Source organism: Cavia porcellus, unplaced genomic scaffold (assembly GCF_034190915.1).
Source record: "Cavia porcellus strain 051 isolate PalLab524CR breed Dunkin Hartley unplaced genomic scaffold, mCavPor4.1 scaffold_12, whole genome shotgun sequence".
In the NCBI taxonomy this organism is placed as follows: Eukaryota; Metazoa; Chordata; class Mammalia; order Rodentia; family Caviidae; genus Cavia; species Cavia porcellus.
Window position 1 is genome coordinate 50,499,411 of NW_026947495.1, and position 19,818 is coordinate 50,519,228.

Below are 19,818 nucleotides of genomic sequence, written 5' to 3' on the forward strand. Positions count from 1 at the left end.
CACATTAATTTTAAGTATCTCAGCTTGTCAGAGTGACTGTCAAGGAACCTATTTAGTTTGATGCTTGAACTAGCTGAAGAGATAAAGCAAAAGAAATTTGAAATATTAAGTGTAATCAAGATAAATGTCTAAATCGATATGCAGATCTCATTTCTATTCACATAACAGTAATGATACAAGTCATTCTTTGATGTTATTATTGAGAAATATTTTAGAACATTTAGTGCAAAATAATTATATTTTTAAAGTAGTGTGAATGTCCACCAAAATTTAAGGTAACTTCAAGACCAAAATAGAATCTGCGAATTTTCTTTAAGAAAAGAACACCTAGAAGAAGATGAAAGCACTCATAGTTATATAGTGCTTATTTATCTTTTGTGTTTTTATTAGATAAGAAATAGGTTGACTGGGCTAAATATAAAAAATATTAGCATGATATTATTGAAATTTATTCCTATAGTAATTCTCCTTCAAATTGTTTTTTTCTCTAGATTTATTTTAGGAAAAATTTGAGTATTGATATTTTTTCTAGATTTTATATATTATATATAATCTCTATGTTATCTAAATGTCATAATCCAAACAAATTAGATAAAAGAAGTGAATCTAGTTTCATGAACCACTTCCTTATTGCTAGCACTTTCTGCAAAGCAACAATGGCAGCTCTATTAAATAGTGAAATAGCTGTTTGTAAAAGTTCTTCCAAAGTTCTTCTATATATATGCACTTTTCAAAATACCATCATATTTATAATCTAATTTCTGCCTCTCTGACTTGTATGTCTGTGAAGTAAATATGGCAGGCAGTAGTATATTTCAGAGACTATTATAAAGAAATCTCAACTCAATGGGATATGTGATCTGACCATAATGCAATGAGTTAATGGCAAAACCACGAGTAAAACACACGTCCTGCATCTTAATTTTGTCAACTTTGTTTTGTTGCTCTGAAATGGTAAAATTCTTCTATTTCTTCAATTGAGGGGAAAACGAACATCTTATGTGGTCACTTACTCAGAGAATTACTTGTCTCTCAAATCTTTATTGAAAACGTGCAGTATGTATTATCTAGTGATAAAGATTTGGCTGAATTGATTTCAATTTCTCTTATAAGCATTGTACCTCCAAGCAAAGAGTTTTGAAGGGATAAGTGTGATATTATTTAGAGTATTGTTGTTGTTCAGACTCTAATAATTGTAAATATGACTAAGATATTCTTTAAAAATAAAAATTTCTTAATACTTAGAAATACACAGGTAATTTACCTGTAGCAAGTTTAAAGGTTAAGATTTCATTTGATAACTCTCCACAGAATTAATCATGGTTATCACTTTGATGAGTATGGTTCCAGATCTGGCATCTACCCATAGACAATACACAGTGTAGGTACTCCTCAAAATATCACTGTATTGCTACTTTTTGTTACAATGCTTTTGAAATCCACAAGTACTGACTGATCTACTTCAATGTTTGTATGCTGCATATCATAGTCATATTCTACAGTCTATAACTTTTCTCTTATGGATGGGCATTTAGATAAGTTGTTTCCAGTTTTTCCTTTTGTAAGTACTGCCTCAGTGAAAAATATATATAGTAATAATGGATAACTGTGATACCTAGTCACATTAAATTTTTTTTACGAGATGTTGAAAAACTGAATTTAAAGATTGCTGACCTTAATTTTATATAATCTTTGAGATTTTTATTACTTCATGGATTTTCCCAAATGTGATATCATAAAAACTTGTTTTGTGAGTCTACTGAATGAAAGAATGTGATTATTTTAAAACTTCATTTACTTAGAATATATTTTCAAATGTATTATTAATCTATTTTGTGAATTTCCTACTCATAGTTTTGTCATTCTTACATTATCATGGACTTCCTATAGAGTCTAATGTTTTATTTGTTAATTTATTTTGCTGTTTATTTGTGATATCTTATGGAAGTTTTTATTGTGACTTAGTCAAGTTTATCAACCTATATTAATTTTTTGTATTTTACTATTATTTTTATGTTCAGAAAAATATTTTCCTACATGTATAGTATTTAAAAACATTAACTTTATTAGCTTTTAGTATAAGTAGGCCCCGTTTTTGTAGTTCTTTATGACATGTATTTTACTTTGCTATTTGTATTCTAGTGACTTAACTGGGCCTTTATTTTGCAACAAGTTTAGATGTTAAGAGATGCAAATTAAAAGAAGTCAACATCTAACATGTACCCACTTCCTCTAATGTTAACATCATTCATAGTATATATTTTAAAACTAAAAAATTAATCCTGATGTATTACTTTCAACTAAAACATACAGTCTATTCAAATTCATGAGTGTATCTGTCTGTGGTCTTTTTCTGTTTTAGGATCTTATTTAAGATACAACACTGAATTTAGTAATCACATTTCTGTAGTGTCCTGATTTGTGTCAGCCCCTTTCCTTTCTTTGTTTTTCATAACCTTGATTTTTTAAGAGTCATGTATTTTGTAGACTGTCTTTTGATTTGAGTTTGATTTGAGTTTGGTACAAGATTGGATTGGGTTTATAAGGTTTGGGAAGAATACCACTGAAGTAAGATGATTTTCTTTTCATATCATATCAGGTGTTACATATCAGTATGACCTTACTGATGACGTTTCTTGATCACTGTGTTATGGTAATACTGTCAAGTTTTAGCCACTATAAACTTAATGTTTTATTTTTTTCATGCTCTATTTGTTTTAATATTCACTTATTAAATTCAATTCACACTCAAGAAAAAGGGGAAGCTTCACCTCCTGGAAGGAGGTAGATATATACATTTTTTTTCTTTGAAGTTTTTTAAAGACAAAAAGAAATTTCAAAACAAGATAATGGAAGAGTAACAGTGCTTAAAACATTGTGTATTGTTATGTTCAAAGTAGTTACTCAGAGTATAAGATACAGGCATGAAAAATTGTCCAAACAATATTATCACAAACCTTTTTTTCAATGAATTAAGAGAAATTAGTAGTCTAACTATCTTAATATCTTGTTCACATATAATTCTTCTTTTACCTTACTTCTTTTTTCCTTTCCCTATCCCACTTTCTCTTTTCTTTTGAACACTTTCTTCCCAGGTCACTATATTTGTTGCACATTTTGGATCTTATTTACTTGTTCAATTTCTTACACTAGAGAGACAATATGATATTTACACATATGGGTCTGATTATTTCACTTATGAATATAATCTTTTTTTTTTATTTAAGGAGAAAAGAAAAGAAAAAAAAACAGTGAAGGGGTACAAGTTATACAGATTTACAGAATAAAAAAATGCGCAGTAGGAAATCACTAGTTAATGGATTACATATTGCCATCTTACAAATAATTGTTCAAGTCACAAAATTAAAGCTTGTAGAGTGGACATTCCAAGAATGATACTGCAAACAGTTCTGTTCAATGATCCAATAAAACTCTGTGATATCATTTTCTATCTTATACATTTAAATATACATGCAGTTATATAGTTTAGAGCACTTTCTTTTCCTCTCTTTTGTACATACAGTGACTATTACACATTTTGGGTTTCATTGCTCCCACGGTTCTTATTGCTTTTTTGGAAGAGAGTAAAACCAAATGTGACATAACAGAACAGAATCGGTCAAGTCAAAAGGGTGGACATAATAGATAATATAAAAACATAATACAAGGTGATCAACAATGGTTACCATAATGCCTCCCGCTATTTCTAATAGAATTGCCTATATCATTAGTTGTAATACAATTGAACAAAACCGTAAAGAATAAAACCGACAAAACCAAAACATTGGAGATATTGTAGGTCTTCAAAAGTAGATAAAAGTCAACGAGAATGGGCGTTATAATGAATCTCATTATCTTCTCAGCTGATGCCTAAACTTTCGAACCTGATACTATCCAGCAAAACGGAATAGAGGAACCTCAGTCAAAAACAAGATGGTGAGAGTAATACAGGGCTTCAAATCGAGATAATAGAAAGTCAAAGTGGGTTACTATATTTTATCCTGCTATATTTTTCCCTTTAATTAAATGGATAAAAATAAAAAAGTAAATAATGGAGTGGAGATTGAGAAAAAAGAGGGCATAACAGCGAAACAGGGCAGATCCAAACATAACCATTTAAGCAGAATAGTGTTTCACCACCAGATAATCCTGACCCAAAAATAGTTACCATATTGACTCCCTCCCTGAAGTCCTTGAGTACAACTTCATATACTGTAGCATTAAGTATATCAAAACAATGTAAAACCATTTAAGAGAATGACAGCATTATAGAGTATTTAGAATCGACTAACAGAAAATGAACAATGGTCTCTGTATAATCTCCTTGTCTTTAAAAGGTTTTTGCTTATACTATCGTACATAACAAAATCCAATAAGATACAACCTGTTTAGACCATTGGAGACAGAAGAACAAAAGCTAGATGAGACTTCAAAACAAGATGGTACTAAATCAGCATTACCTATTAAGATGTCATTTTCTCCAAAAAAAGCTGTTCCTATCATCCAATCTTCTCTGTCTCATTTCTGTTGAGCTCTTTTTCTGTCAGTAGCTGTCAGTTTGTCTTCTTCATTTTGTTCTCTGCTCCATTCGTTGTGGCCTCCCCGCCACTATTTCTGGGTTCTTTGTATTTTTCTTTTTTTAGAATATCCTGCAATACTTTCTGTAGGGTTGAATTGGTGGTTGCAAGTTCCCCCAGTTCCTCTTTATCCTGGAAGCACCTCGTTTTTCCATCAATTTCCAGGGACAGTTGTGCAGGATATCTCAATCTTGGCTGGAGATTATTATCTTTCAAACCTTGAATTATTTCTCCCCATGCTCTTTGTGATTTGATGGTTTGTGAAGAGAAATCTGCTGTAATTCTGTTGGGTATTCCCTTGTAAGTGATCTGTTTCTTGTCTCTTACAGCTTTTAATATTCTGTTCTTGTATTGAATTTCTGGAATTTTTATTATTATATGCCTGGGTGTTTCTCTGTTAGGGTTGTAGGTAGCTGGGGTCCTGTATGCCTCATACATCTGAGTATCTTTACCTTTTGCTAAATTAGGAAAATTCTCCTGGATTATTTCTGTGAGTAGCTTTTGTAGCTCACTTGTTTGTGTCCCTACTTCTTCTTTTATGTTCTTAATCCTTAAGTTATGGCTCCTCTTATCATCTTCTTGTCTTTGTATTATTGCTGTGTGTTTCTTTGTTATTTTTAAGAAGTTTTTCATTTCATTCTCCCATGTTTCAAGTCTGCCCTCCAATTCAGATAGTCTGTCCTTAGTTTCTTTCAAGCTGTTATGCCAGTCTTGGGTAGACTTCTTAATTTCTTGATAGTCCCTTTGCACCTGCTTCACATACTCAATGCTTTCTCTGTTTTCTCCATCAAGCAATTCTCCCCTCTTTTTCTGTTCTTCCATTCCACCATCTGCTTTTTCCTGGGTGGTGCTTAGCATTTCTCTAACTATTCTGCATACTTCTAGCTTCAGGTCATTGATAACTTCATTCCTGAATTGGTCTATGAGGCTCTCTAAATGGCGCTTAATGTATATTGGTGCAGTGTCCATTATTGCCTGATTCTCAGGATTGGGGGCCGAGGAGCCTTTTTTGTTGCTTCCCTTCCCCATATTTTCTGTTCCTTATAAAATGCAATCTTACACAGGAGGCCTGGCTTCCCTGCCTGTCAGCCACAGCCTGATCAAATTGCGCTGGCTAGTTGTTCCCGCCCACCGCTGCGCCCCAGGGAGTTGCGGAGGAGGCAGCCTACGCGGGAGACGGTTGCTCCTCCGGGCCACCGTCAGGCTCTGGGATCTGGGTTAGGCCAGCCTAGGGAGTCCGCCAGCAGCGTCACTCAGGCCAGGCACCTTTCACCAATCCCGTCCGAGAGGGGAATGTGCGGCTGCAGTTGCCACCGCGCCCTGCTCTTACAGGACTGCCCGAGCCCAGAAAAACCTCCACTGGAGTCAAACTGTGGTAGGGAGTCAGTTTCTCGCTCACCTCGCCACCAGTCAGTTTTCCTCCTTGTCCGTCCTGTTTCCGACTCCGTTTGCAGACTCCCGTTCCCGAGCTTCTGCGCGTCTCTCCTTGCCGAGCCGCTGTGGAGGCAGCCAGCTGCCGGGCGGCGGGAAATCCAAACCGCGGTTTCCAATGGCGCGGGGTCGAGCCTCCACACTGAGATTTTTCTGTTCCTATTTTAGCGCCAGGACTGTATTCTAAGTTGGATTCTCTCAGCCCAGTTCGTTCCTGAGTCAGCAGAGCATATCTCTACTGGTTCGTATCTCCTTAGTCCGCATCATTCCTGGCCTCTGAGCCGAGCCTTTAGAGAGCCTTCAGTAGTTGCTGTTGTCTATCCGCCATGTTCGCAAGAGTCCCTTATGAATATAATCTTGAGTTGCATTCATTTACTTATAAAAGTCTTCAGTTTATCCTTCTTTATGATTGAGTAGTACTCCATTATATACAAACACATCTTTTTTATTCATTCTTTAGTTGATGGGCATTTGGGTTGCTTCTAAAATTTAGCTATTGCAAATTGTGCCTCTATAAAGATGGGTTCACTGAAAGCAGGGAAGATGGTGGATCAATAAGAAGCAAAGTAAAAAGCTACTCTGAGAGAAACAGCCCAGATGCTGGAATATCTCACTCTGGAGAAGACCAGATGGAAGGAGATGGAACCTCTCAACCAAGGAAGAAACTAAAATTAGAAAAAAAAAAAGAAAGAAAGAAAGAAAAAAAAAACTTGGACAGAATGCAGTAGCCAGACGCGTTCTCACCAGAGCTGGTCCCATTGAGTGAGAAATGCCACTGGAATCCGAAGATGCATGATCATGGGCAAGTTGGGGATTGGTAAGCCCGAGGTCCTCGGCAGGAGGATGTGATCATGGAGGGGAGCAACTGACTGGAGGACTGCACCAGCTCATGGTGAATGTGGAGGACTCTGTCCTCCTGTGGGAATGGGTGATTGGTCGGGCACCATTTTGAAGCCCAGAACCAGAACTTCAGCCAGCTTCTTTCAGCCACTCCTGCTACAGAGCAGATTGGTGAGAATTGCTAGGACCGAGTCCTATCCCTGTGCACTATCCAATAACCAAGGCTGAGGTTTCCCAAAAGCTATCGCTAACTGGCCCCAATTGTGTGGAGCACACTAATGTGGTGAAGCCTCCCAGTGGTTGACCAGCTCAGAAGGGAGGGGCCAGCCTGCCCTGGGCCTGCTTGTCCTCCAGTGGTCACCAGCAGATTGGGGAGGGCAGCAATCCCTAGCCAGCATGCTTCAGAGTAATTATAACCAATACAGAAATGTCGGGGGCCCCACTATCCACTTGTCTTGAAGAAATCAGAAACATGACAAGAGAAAGAAACAAAAGGCAACCTCCAGCCTCCAACCCAAGCAGTACTAACCCAGGAGAGGTAAACACAGAAGAGATCAGGAGTTGCACACCTGCAATTTCTGAAGAAATGGCATCTAACATAAAGAAATACCTTCATGAAATTATAGAAGAATTTAAAACAGAAATATTAATGTCAAGAAAAATAATAGAATAATAAAGTAAGATATAAGAAAAATAATAAAAGGGACTCACTGAATGGGGCAGACAGTGGAATAAAGAGTAAAAGTAGACAACCAATGACAGAAAAATAGCATGGAAGAGAAGGTTGGCCATAATCACTAACATGAATGGCCTCAATATACTAATAAAAAGAAACACGGACAGAGTGGATCAGGAGATAGGCCCATCAAGATATTCTATATAAGAAATATAATTAACCTGAAAGAGGGTTATGGACTGAAAAGTCAAAGATGAGAAAATAATGCTCTATGTGACCAGGAACCAAGAAAAAGTGGGGGTAGCTCACCCATCAGCTGCAGATTGGTGGGAAAGATGTAACACTTTTATACAATGGAGAACTACTAAGCTATAAGGAAGGAAAACCTTGAGGCTCTTGTAGGTAAATGAATACAACTTGGAATCATGCTCATGGATAAAAATGTTCAGAACCACCTAGGTAAATAGTGGGTTGCCTCCCTAATCTAAAAACTAAAGGAGTTAGTGGAATGCAAAAATGTACAATGTACTCTGTGAAAGTGAAAGGGGAGGAACTGTCTAAAAAGGGCAGGCAAAGGACATTGTTAATCTTATATCATGACTTGACACTCATATTGTCTTCATTGCTTAGTTTAGTTTGGTTATATTCTGTTCCAGTCTGTCGACTTGTACTAGATTTGATGGCATGGACAGCTATTCCAAAGATAACAGGATATACTATGGTAACCATTTTGATTCCCTATTAACTTAATTTGAATCCCTGTATTGCTTTCACTGTTTTGTATTGACTGATTTTATTTAAATCTGTTTTGTTTGATATTATCAACTCTGAGAGTACAGGCAACTAATCTGAAGACAATAAGATTCACTATGATACCCATTATGGTTTGACTACTACCTTTTTTTGAAGTCCTATAATGTCTCCAATGTTTTGTTTTTATTAATTTTGTTCTGTACTGTTATGTTCAATTTTATTATGCCTGATGATATGGGCAATTTTATTGAAGATAACAGGAGCCATTGTGGTAATCATTGTTGATCACTTTGTATTTTGTTTTAAGTCATGTACTGTGTCCATCCTTTTATTTTGACTGACTCCATTTTGTTTTCTCTCATTTCGTTTTATTTTCTCCAAAATAAAAAAAAAATGAGTGCACGTATATTGTTGTGGTATGATGTTTTTAATTCTTATGTGAAGATACCCAGAAGGGAAATGGCTGGGTTGAATGGGATCTCTAATCCTAGCTTTTTGAGGAATCTCCATACTGACTTCAACAGTGGTTGTACCAGTCTTCACTCCCACCAACAATGAAGAAAGTCCCAACAGTCCCTACGGCTTTTGTTATTGGCTGATTTCTTGATGACAGCCATTCTATCTGGAGTGAGATGGAATCTCAGTGTTGTTTTAATTTGTATCTGTCAAATGATCAATGATGTTGAATATTTTTTTGTTGTAAGTGATATGATTGTAACATTTATGGTAGATAAGATAAATTTGTGAAAACTGTTTCTATTAGTTGAAAATTGTTAGCATAGGGAACAAATAAGACCTTTTTATGAAATTAAAGAGAAAACTTAAAAAACTTGTACAGACTTAGTGACTAAGATGCAATCCTTAGGGCAGTTTTAGTAAATTTTATAGTGTTTTAATTTTTAATAACAGATTTTTTCTATTTATAGTGAACTCATTCTATTATTTTTCTTTTTCCTACAGGCAATGCATGAGTTTTAGATATTAAGTGACTTTTCAATTTAGAAGATAGTATCTCTTGACAAATGTGTGCAGATTTCTTTAGTGTCTTGCACAGATTTATTGTTCTAATAGTATTCTATATAGTATTTTTCTTTCTCAAAACCTTTTTAGCTTTCTTGAATCTATGATTTGATGCTTTTCATAAGCTTTGGGAAAATCCTTAGAAATTGTCTTTTCATGTTTCTTTAATTTTTATTTTCTGACCTGGAGCTTCAATTCAGTGAAGTTAAACTTTATCATATTATTCATGTTGTCCAATCTCCTGTGTTTTCATAGATTACTTTTCCATCCTTTTTTCAGATAATTTCTTTTGACTAATTCATCATTCAATGAAGTCTAAATTTATGATAGATTTTAGCTCTGTATTTCTTGTGGATTCTTTCAGGAATCTACTGTGTTACTTTTTGTAAGTTTTAGTCCCTTGCTGGAAATTTTAAGTTTGTCTGTTACCTCCACAACTGAAGGAAGCACAGGTTGTATCCTGTAAAAAACTTCTGTCTCTGATAATTCTTATACATGACTATCCAATAGGTTCATTTCTTTTATCTATTATTTATAGTGGCTTTTATACCATATATGTTATAGCTTCAAATAGCCTTGATATGGTTAGGTTTGATCATGTGGAGAATAATGTACTTATAAAATTATTCATAGAAATATTTTACAGTTTATAGTTTTTTTTTTTTTTTGTGTGTGTGTGTGGTGCTAAAAGTTGAACCCAGGATTTTACACATGCCAGATTAGTCTGGTTTCAATATTTGAGATTTTGTGTCATTTGCATAATTGAGTACATGGCAGAATACTGTTTGACTTTCAGTTCATTCCTCTATTTAGACATAGCAATTTGATGTCAATCAAAACCCTATGCCTCTAGTTTTTCCTCTATTACTGTACTCCAAGGGGCTCTGTGCAAAGTATTTAGCTTCTAAAACAGACCATGCCAGCTTAACACAGCAAGTGGCACTGAGTGCTGCACTGACCTGTTTGTTTTCCCTAGTATTTCAATTGTCTCATAAGCTTTTCTATGTGTTTAGAAAGATGTTATTTATATTTCACTTATGTAAAGGATTCACTCATGTAAAAGATCTTTAGGTGGTAAGAATATTGAAGTTTTATTCTATATTAAAAATGAAAAACAAATCCTGATGTCTATTTCTGTTAGTTCAAGTCAGGATCTATTCTTTCGGAGAATATTTCAGGGTGAATGACTACATGAAAATTAAATTTAGCATGCTTTCATATTTTCTGTAAATAATTTTCAAGCAAAACAATGTGTGCATGAATGGCTATGTGGTTCAGTTAGAATATAATTTATAATCACACAACTTGAAATATATTTGAAATTTTCTTTCCCCTGAAACTTTTAAAAGATGAAATAATGTTGTATCAGAATATAGAATTACAGTTATTAGATTTTTATCTGAAAGACTTAAAATGTGATTTTTTTCTGGGTATTGTTTGACTTTTTCACCTTCCATTTGACAGCTGTCATCCATGTGAATTGTAACGAAAGAGTCAAAGTCACAGTGAACTCTCATAAAAATGTTTTTATTTGCATATTTTAATGTCTTATGATACTTTATAATATTTATAGATATAAGAACAATAGTTAAGAGAGAAAGAAATGCATCATTAGTTAGTACTTAGGAGTTTTATTTATTAACTTTTAGAGGGAGAATATCTTTACCTGTGACTTCAGGGGCTCAGTTGGTAGTGTTTGTGAGGCCCTGGGTTCAGTCCCTTGGAACACACACACACATACACACACACACACACACACACACACACACACACGCACGTGTGCACACACACACATACACACAAAGATTAAATATAATTTCATTATTTAGTAACAACTAGGTTACTACATATTTAGATTTTAAAAGATTTTGTATGATTATAACATGTGTTCAGTAGAAAAGGAGTGATTTTCCATGTGATTGCTTACAGGAAGCAAGTGTGAGAGGTATTCTGAGATGGAAGGGGCATCAGTATCCCTTCAGTCACCTTTGTCACGTACTTCTGTACATTATATACCTACAATGGGGACCAAAGAACAAGGAGCCAAACAGGATGTACAAAAAAAAAAGATTAATGAGTGATGTTAACTTGTTAAAACTTTAGTAGATATTTAGGTATCAGGGAACAATTTTTCACTTTAAATAGTCTAAAATTCATTTACTCTTTAACAACAACACATATTTTAAAATGTTGTAATTTTTATATTATAGATAATGGGCCTCCTAAGTATCTATGGAGAGCTTTCAGACCCAGGAACCATAGCAGAGAAGTCTTATTCTTTTTCAGAAAAAAAGAAGAAGGTAGTAGGTTAAGAGATTTAAAAGAGGAGTCAGAAGAAAATACATATCAAATAAGAAGAAGAAATATTTAATGACAACCATAGATAGAGCAAGAATTTGCAAAAGCATATTAAGTCACAAAAGAGTTAGAGAAATGAGGGCAGGCAGATTTGTGTATTTTTGCAGAAGACTAGGGAGAAATAGAATAACAGAGTTTAAGGAATATATTGTTAGATCCTTCAGTGACATTTTTCCTGTGAATTGTACCTACTTTAGAGGGACTTACAAAAAACAAAAACAAAAACAAAAACAAAAACAAAAAAGAAAGAAACAGCGTGAATTATAAATAGAAAGAATTGAGTCAGTGGATAGAAGTAACTAGAAGCTCAATTGGAGAAAATAGAACTTTGTCATTGTTAGAGAACAGCTGTAGTCAGTTACCTGAGTGTTTTCTTTGGTCTTATAAAAATTTCCAATTCTTTTCAGTTTCCATATGAAATGTTTAGAGAATAAGGTAGGAGACTAGGAATCAAAAGGCTGGGGATTACTCCTAGTTGGCTCTCAACTTCTGTCTGGCCATTTCTATAACTGTGAGACAGAAAAAATATTTCTACTTATGAATTGCTTTGAGTAAGCTGAAATATTTTAAAATACTTTGAAAAATATATAAAATATGAGATATATATTTTTAAAGACTTATAAGAAGCAGTATGTTATAGAATCTTTACAGGCCTGAGTGTAAACACAGCAATCTCTCTTTTTTGATTTATTTACTTAATCTCTGCTTTTGAATATTATTATTCATAAAATAAAGGCCTAATGACTCCACTTTACAGGGCTGTGACAATTAAATCCTATGCTACATGTGAACAATTTAGTGGAATGCCTGGCATACAGTAGGTGTTTCATAAATGCTAGTTCTGTTTTCATACATAGTGATACTAGAAATTTGACCCATGACCATTGGTCATTTGTGGGGTTCAGTTTCATAGAGAAACTACAAAAGTATTTATGTTGTCTCATTTGCATTGTGATGGGCTTCATTTTTGTGTTTCTTATAGCTTATATATTGTGTGCTATAGTTATCTGTGTATTTCTAGTCACCAAAAAAATACTAGGCTGCTTAAGAGTGGAAATCTATCTTTTTCACATTGTAGTCTCCATCATGTGTAAATCATAGGCAGCCAATACATGTTGATTGTAATTAGAAAAGACATCAACTATGTTCTGTATGAAGTTTCTGTATTGGTAATATTTTCAATGTCACTTTAAAGTGTGCTTAAGATCTTTATTATATAATGAATTGTCATTTAGAAATTTAAGAATTTATTTTTCTTCATGTAATTTTTGATTTTGTTCTCACGAAGGTGTTTGCAAGCATATATTCCGTTGAGTAGATGGTTGATATCTTTACAGCTTTAGATCACTCACTTCCAAATCCTTTAAAAGGATTACTTGATTAGTCCAAGCCTTCCCAGAATATTTCTTTTGATCAATATTAATTAAGAACCTTATTTGCACCTTCAAAATCTTCTGACCTTCGGCATATAACATAATATAATCATGGGAGCTGAATCCATCACCTTTTCCATATTCTTTTGGTAAGATGCAAATTACTGGTCCTGTCCACACTCAGGAGAGAAGATTACCTAAAGATGTGGGTACTAGGGGTAGAAATGATGGAGGTGGGGGGTAATCCTAGAATTCTGCTTACTATGTTACTGATACAATGTTTTGTATCCAATTATAAGTACAAGGAATTCTGATGAGATCACATTGAAATTCGATCTTAGAATCATTTAAACTGAATCTTCTCCCTTTAACTTTCAGCATAAACCTCAACTTGGAAGAAAATAAAATTAAAGAAAATTCAGATGAATGAAAATAAAACAAATGGTAGTATTTGCATTAGCCTTTAATAGGTTCTAATGCCCTTTTGGTTTCCTTGATAGGGAATAGAAGATAAGAGTTCTTGTAAAGTTATTGGTTATATATCTCTTGAAACTTAGATTTGCATGTAATACACTTTGATCATTTCCACCATCTAATCTATATAAATAATATACTTTTATTAAAAAATTCTTGAATTCACTTTAATAGATAATAATTTCCATTGAAGTGAGTCAGCAAACTAGAACGGGAACTGTACTTACATATACTGCAAAATAGTTTTACTTATACTTTATTTGTGATTGTGTTCACCAACAGAAGATACTGGGACACTTGTATTACATTTTTTCAGCATGTGTTTAAGAAAATGGTTTCATATTTCTTTTAAAATAAGTATTTAAAAATGGAATTAGAAAAAGAAAACCATATGACCACACAGAACCGTCCCTAGGAATGTTCAGTCACTATTCATAATAGATACAAGAGAAAAAAACCCAAATACTTATTAACTGATAAACAGTTAAATAAAATGTAGGATATCCATACAATGGGATATTATTTGACAATAAAAATGAACTTAGTAGTGAGTGATTCATATTCAATATGAATAAACTTCAAAAGCATTAGGCTAATTGGAAGAAGCTAGTCACAAAAGACTATTGTGTGATTCATTACATGAAATGTTCATATTAAATCCTTGGGGACAGGAAGTAGGTTAGTGGTTGTTTATCATGAAGAAGGGCAGAGGGTAAGTGCTAATGGGCATGAGAATTTTTTAAGGGTGATGAAAATGCTCTGTAGTCTATTGTGATGGTTTCTCAATCCTGTGACCATACTAGTGGGGTATAAATTATATCTCAATATCATGACTAAAGTGTATGGATTTTGATACAACCAAATCATTTTTTTCATTCCTTACCTCTATTGACTTTGTTATGAGTCTTTTTATTGCTTATATTTTTTCATTTCCTAGTGTTTGAGCTCCAAACTTGAAAAGCTTAATTTATATTGATAGCTTTTGACTAATAACCAGTGAAAGTACAATGAGACCATTTTTGTTGTCTGGGACTTTTACCATATTTTGTCAAAAGCAGCATACAGTCTTCTTGGTTGAAATATATAGGATAAAAGTACACTATTTGTTCATTAAATACTCCGGTTGCTTCTTTATTCAATTAAATTCAAATGTAAGCTCTAAGATTAAGAATAAAATTTTAGGAAGACCTAGATTACATCAATTTAAAATTATTGCCTTATTAACTTTAAATTTGCTTCATAGAATTTTTTTACTACTGTGACTCATTAGAGTTTTTCAATTTAATTTGTTTCTTTTTTAGTGCAGCATTAACAACATAAAAAGAGAAGTTAAGAATGTTTAGTGACCATGTTGATAAAACAGAATGAACAGGAATCTTTTTTTGATTATACTGAGGGTAGCAATCTTCAGGACAGTCTAAGACTTGGTTTCTACTTAAAAACACTTTTATGGGGTTTTACTGTACAAAATTTTCTTATTGCATGTTTCTCTGAAAATGTCCTACTGTGCCTCTGGCATTGTTTGCTTATGGATCTCTGGGGAAGTCAATACTTTTAGGCTCTCTATTTGCTGATTGAATGACTCCCATTTTGCAGATTGAATGACACAAACTGCATAGTTACCGTGGTTTGTCTACAAATGGGATAAGCAATGAAAGTGTTGAAACAACATTTCAGCAACAAATTATGGTTATTTATTACAATTGAATATTTTATTAAATTAAGATAAATTACTTGAGGCAATGAAATTTAAACTTGTAATATTCATAAACTAATCATGAGACCTCTTATCTAACACTTTTTAAAAGTAAAAAAGTATTTCTTAAGAAATAATGCTTTATGGAGACAGCCTTCTCATCAATAATTATTTTTTAAACAAATAATACTATGGCTCTGTGGACTCTTTAATTTCTTTGTAATGCTGTGACCTAATATGAGTGGGCTAAATGGATTTATACTTTCTTCAACTCTTAAATAATTGCTAGAGGAGCTATAAGGAGTCATCCAGACTCTTTCCTTATCTATGGGTAGATATTACTATTTTTCTATTGTAAAAGTATATTTTTAAGCACTTATTAAAAAGAAAAACTATGCAAAACATCCATAACTCTTTATTCACTGCTTTGCAAGACAAATACAATTTCCTTAAAATTATATTTTTAATAATTATGTTTGAAGAATTTTTTCATTAGGTCTTGAGTTATCAATATTTTGGAGTTTTTTTTTTTTTTGACCCAGGAATTGAACCAGCAAATATATCTTCATTAACAGGTCTCTAAACTAATAGATCATTGTTATTTCTATATATGCTAAATATAACTTACTGGAAATGTCTGCCATGTTTTAAATGATAAAACAATAAATAGCTGATGGTATTGTAGATTTGCTAACCTGTTCCACTTTAGTTTTCAATTGTTAAGAAAGTTAGATGTATACCCGACCTTTATGGAAGACTGTGTGTCCTTCTTGCTGTCCTGCTCTAGCTTGGGTGAGAAGCTTGGGTGACCTCTGTTAAGTAATGTGGTAAATTGCTCTTGTTAAGTTAGATGAAAGCTTATGATAAGCTATTACACACAGTATTTTAGTTGGGTTAGTAGTGCCCAAGAGGAAGCAGGATATTCTCTTTGAATATAAAATCACATTGTCTGTGTTATACAGAATTTCAAAGTTGGAGTAGTAATAAAAGTTTGTTTTATCCATGCAATATTTTTTGTTTCATTTGTTTCCAGAAATGTTTGTGAAACAGTATAAAATTATCAAATTATAGCTATGATTTTTAAAAACTAACAGCTGGTGTGATGAGACCTTAACATTTAATATAAGATAGTGGAGTCTATGTGTTTCATAATTGCATGAATTTTGTTAATAGTTAGAGTATATGTTTTATAAGTACTAAATTTTTTCTGAGACAGATGAGTATGATCTTGATGATTATTTCTCAGTTATATATGCTTTATTATAGTAGTAAAATTTTATCTTTCATTTAGGAAATATTTTTAATGTGGATATGGTCTGCTAGACGTAGAAAAATTAGAAATAATCAGTTCCAGGATTCTGATCCTTTTTTGATCATATATGTAGTAGTGTTTTCTTAATAAAATGAATGATAATTTTTGCTAGCTCTATGATCATATCACAAAAGTTAGTGTGAATCAAAGAATGGAATAGTTAAGCTTTTTGTACCAGGCCATCATTGAACTAGTACTTGAAAGCTACTTGGGTTAATAAGTAATCAGAATGGCATTTTTGTTTTAATATTGGTAAATTGTAGAATATTGATACAAAGTAAAAATGGATATTTGATATTTAGTGAGTAAGCTAAAGAAAAGCACTTTTAGAATATATAACCAGAGAATGATCCATGCAGGAACTATTAGGGGTTCCAACACAGTAGTTTCTCATAAATAAGCTCTTCTAGTGTGTTCAGAGGTGATGGTATTCATAGCTAGACCAAATTATATCACTTAGAAAATAGATTTTTTTCTATAATATCACTCTTCTCTAAAAAGTGTCATGACATACTATTAAGGATGTGTGTGATCAGTTTTCTGTTGTTGAACAATAACAATTTAAAGGAGGAAACATTTATTTTGAATCAGGGTTTCAGTGGTTTCTATCCATGGCCACCTGGCCTCATTGCTTTTTAGTCCTGTGACAAGGCAGGAGAATATGGTGGAAAAGCAGGACAGGAAAAGACTGTTCACCTCTTGACAGCCAGGAAGTACAAGGGGAAAGGACAGGGAGAAAAGGGAAGAAGTGAATAGAGAAGGGGAGAGGAGAGAACAGGGGTACGCTATATCCACCCACGGCAGGCCCCCAGTGACCTACTTCCTCTGCTAGGCCTCGCTCCATCACATTTCTGTCACCTCTCAGTCCATCAAGTTATGAGCCCATTAAGGATTAATCTGTAAGTTCTATCTCTGAACATTGCTGCATCGGGGACCAAGGCTTCAACACATACATAGCATAATGACAGTTTCCATTTAGGGAATGGAATGTGTTGATTTTTTAGTTTTAAGTGGAGATTTTTCTCCTTTGATCTTTTCATGATTGCTTTCATGGACACAGTTGACTAGAATTTCATATTCTTTGTTTATATGTTCACATGATTTTCTTAGTGAGCCTGTGTCTTTGTATGAGATTTCGACACTGAGAAACAGCTTAAGAAGCAAAGGTAACACCAGAAACTTGTATTTAATATTTTGATTTTTATTTTACTTTAATGACTGTGCTGTAATTATACTTTGAAATAGAACAAGAAAAAATATGATATGACATTTAATATGTAAATTATTTTAGAACTTGAAGAATATATTTCTGTAAGAATTGCAGGAGTATAACTGAAGTCATCCTTTGAAAGATGGATTCATTCCAAAATTAGCAGCAGCTTTTGATAAGTGCAACTGTGTGAGGCCTTAGAATGAATGTTTTTCTTTTGGAAATGATAACTATGCACTTTAGCTTTAAAAAATACATATATATCTTAGTGTATGTTTATAATGCACAGTTAATACATTTGTTTTGGGGAATTGGCACATATACATTCTTGGTCAATTTGACTCCTATACCCCCTTCCACCTCTCCCCTAGACATCTTCCCATCTCCAAAAAATCCTAACTCCCTGTTTCCTACCATCTCTTCTTCATTTCACTTTTCAGGTTATTTATATTTTGAATTTCTTATATGAAAAGAAGTTAGTTTATTTATTAAATTTGAGTTTGAGATCCTGTGTCTAGAGACTATGTGTTACACTGCTCTCAAAGTGGAAGATTAATATTTTAGCTTGGTCTCTGGAGGAATATGGTCATATTTTAAATGAAGCCGGCTCTGGTGTCCTGGGTCACTAACTGTGACACACTGTAATCTTGTTAGAATAATTTTATATTAAGTTATATGTGAAGTTGCAATTATTTTCACAGGAAAAGGAGAAAATGGGAAAAGCAAATACCATACAAGTGAAGTCTTATAAAAAACATATTCGAATGTTTGTTTCACTATTCATGTTGGGCTCTTTCGATTTCAACTAGTACTAACTATATACTGTAATAGTAGATACTCTGGACTAGGTAATTGTCAAAAAGGACCAAATATTGAGATCTGTGACTGCCAGAGAGGAGCATTTATTTTTATTTTCTAGAACAAAATCCATTTTGCACAAAGAAACTTTCACACATAACACTGAGTCAAAGGTTAGCTTGTGTGATATCAGTGGCAACATTTGAAGTAGCTAGATGAAACCAGAAAGAGCACAAAGACCATCTTTTTAGTGCAATTTCCATGTTGGTATATCAGGAAGCTATGTATGTATGCTCTTTCTGCATTTAAATTCAGGTCTTTCTGTGTAAAACTTCTAGTATAGTCTTTGAAAAACTGTAGTTTAACTGGAAATTTCTTTATTGAAGTGAATCTATTTGTAATTTTTGGTCTTAATTATAATTGAACACATACTCTCAGATATTTAAAATTTTGGTGTTATAAAACCTCAAACAGTAAAACAAGAACAGGCATCATATACTTGAGATATAAAGCAATCTGGGTTGGGATAAAAAGCTGTACTAGTCAAATGGTAATTGCTAACTCAGAAATGTTTTTAATAATAGAAAAAAACCTATAGCTTTCTCATAACAGAAATTATATCAAAGAAATTTTGGAAGATATGAAATGATATCCTCTTTGTTACAGTGCCTGTTCCTTTGGTATGTGTTTACTTTTGTCACCTGGGGCAGTTTTTCCAACACGTAACACATGTGATTTTTTTCTCTGCATTTGGAATAATCAGCTTTTCCCTGTGCTCATTAAAGGGGAAAAAACTGCAGCCAAGGTATTAGCACAAAGCAAGGTATTAACAGTGCCCAATCTCTACCAAATACCAAGTTCCTTTGTCTATTACCTAATTAACATACTTTAATGAGTTCACCAAGTTTAATGAATACTTCATGTAAAACTCAGCACTTTTTACCTCTTTGATTAATCTGACACCTGATGTAACCAAGCTGGCTAGATATTATGAATAATTCATGAGCTAGTGTTTCTCAGATAACAAGAGTATAAAACAGTTAATATGGAAAGAATTAAAGATTTTTCTATACATTTACTTTCAATAGCTTTCTAGCAAGCTATTGAAGTGCATATTTTAGTTTGAAAGAAATAATGTAATTTATGTAAATATATTTCTGTTCATGCTAATGATTTTAAAATGCATCAAACCATTTAATAATAAAACTCATTACTTATAAATTATTTTCTATAAATAGGACTTGTTTACTCTGACCCTAATGTGTGGGTCTACAAAAGTCTTTTTAGTTTTAAGATGTGA

At 33.3% G+C, this 19,818-nt stretch overlaps 1 protein-coding gene across 10 annotated transcripts in view; it reads left to right on the plus strand.

The window, feature by feature from the left end:
- The window catches only part of Slc4a10 (solute carrier family 4 member 10), a 288,459-nt gene that overhangs the window by 25,869 nt on the left and 242,772 nt on the right, over positions 1-19,818 (plus strand). The gene's annotated exons all lie outside the window — the stretch shown is intronic.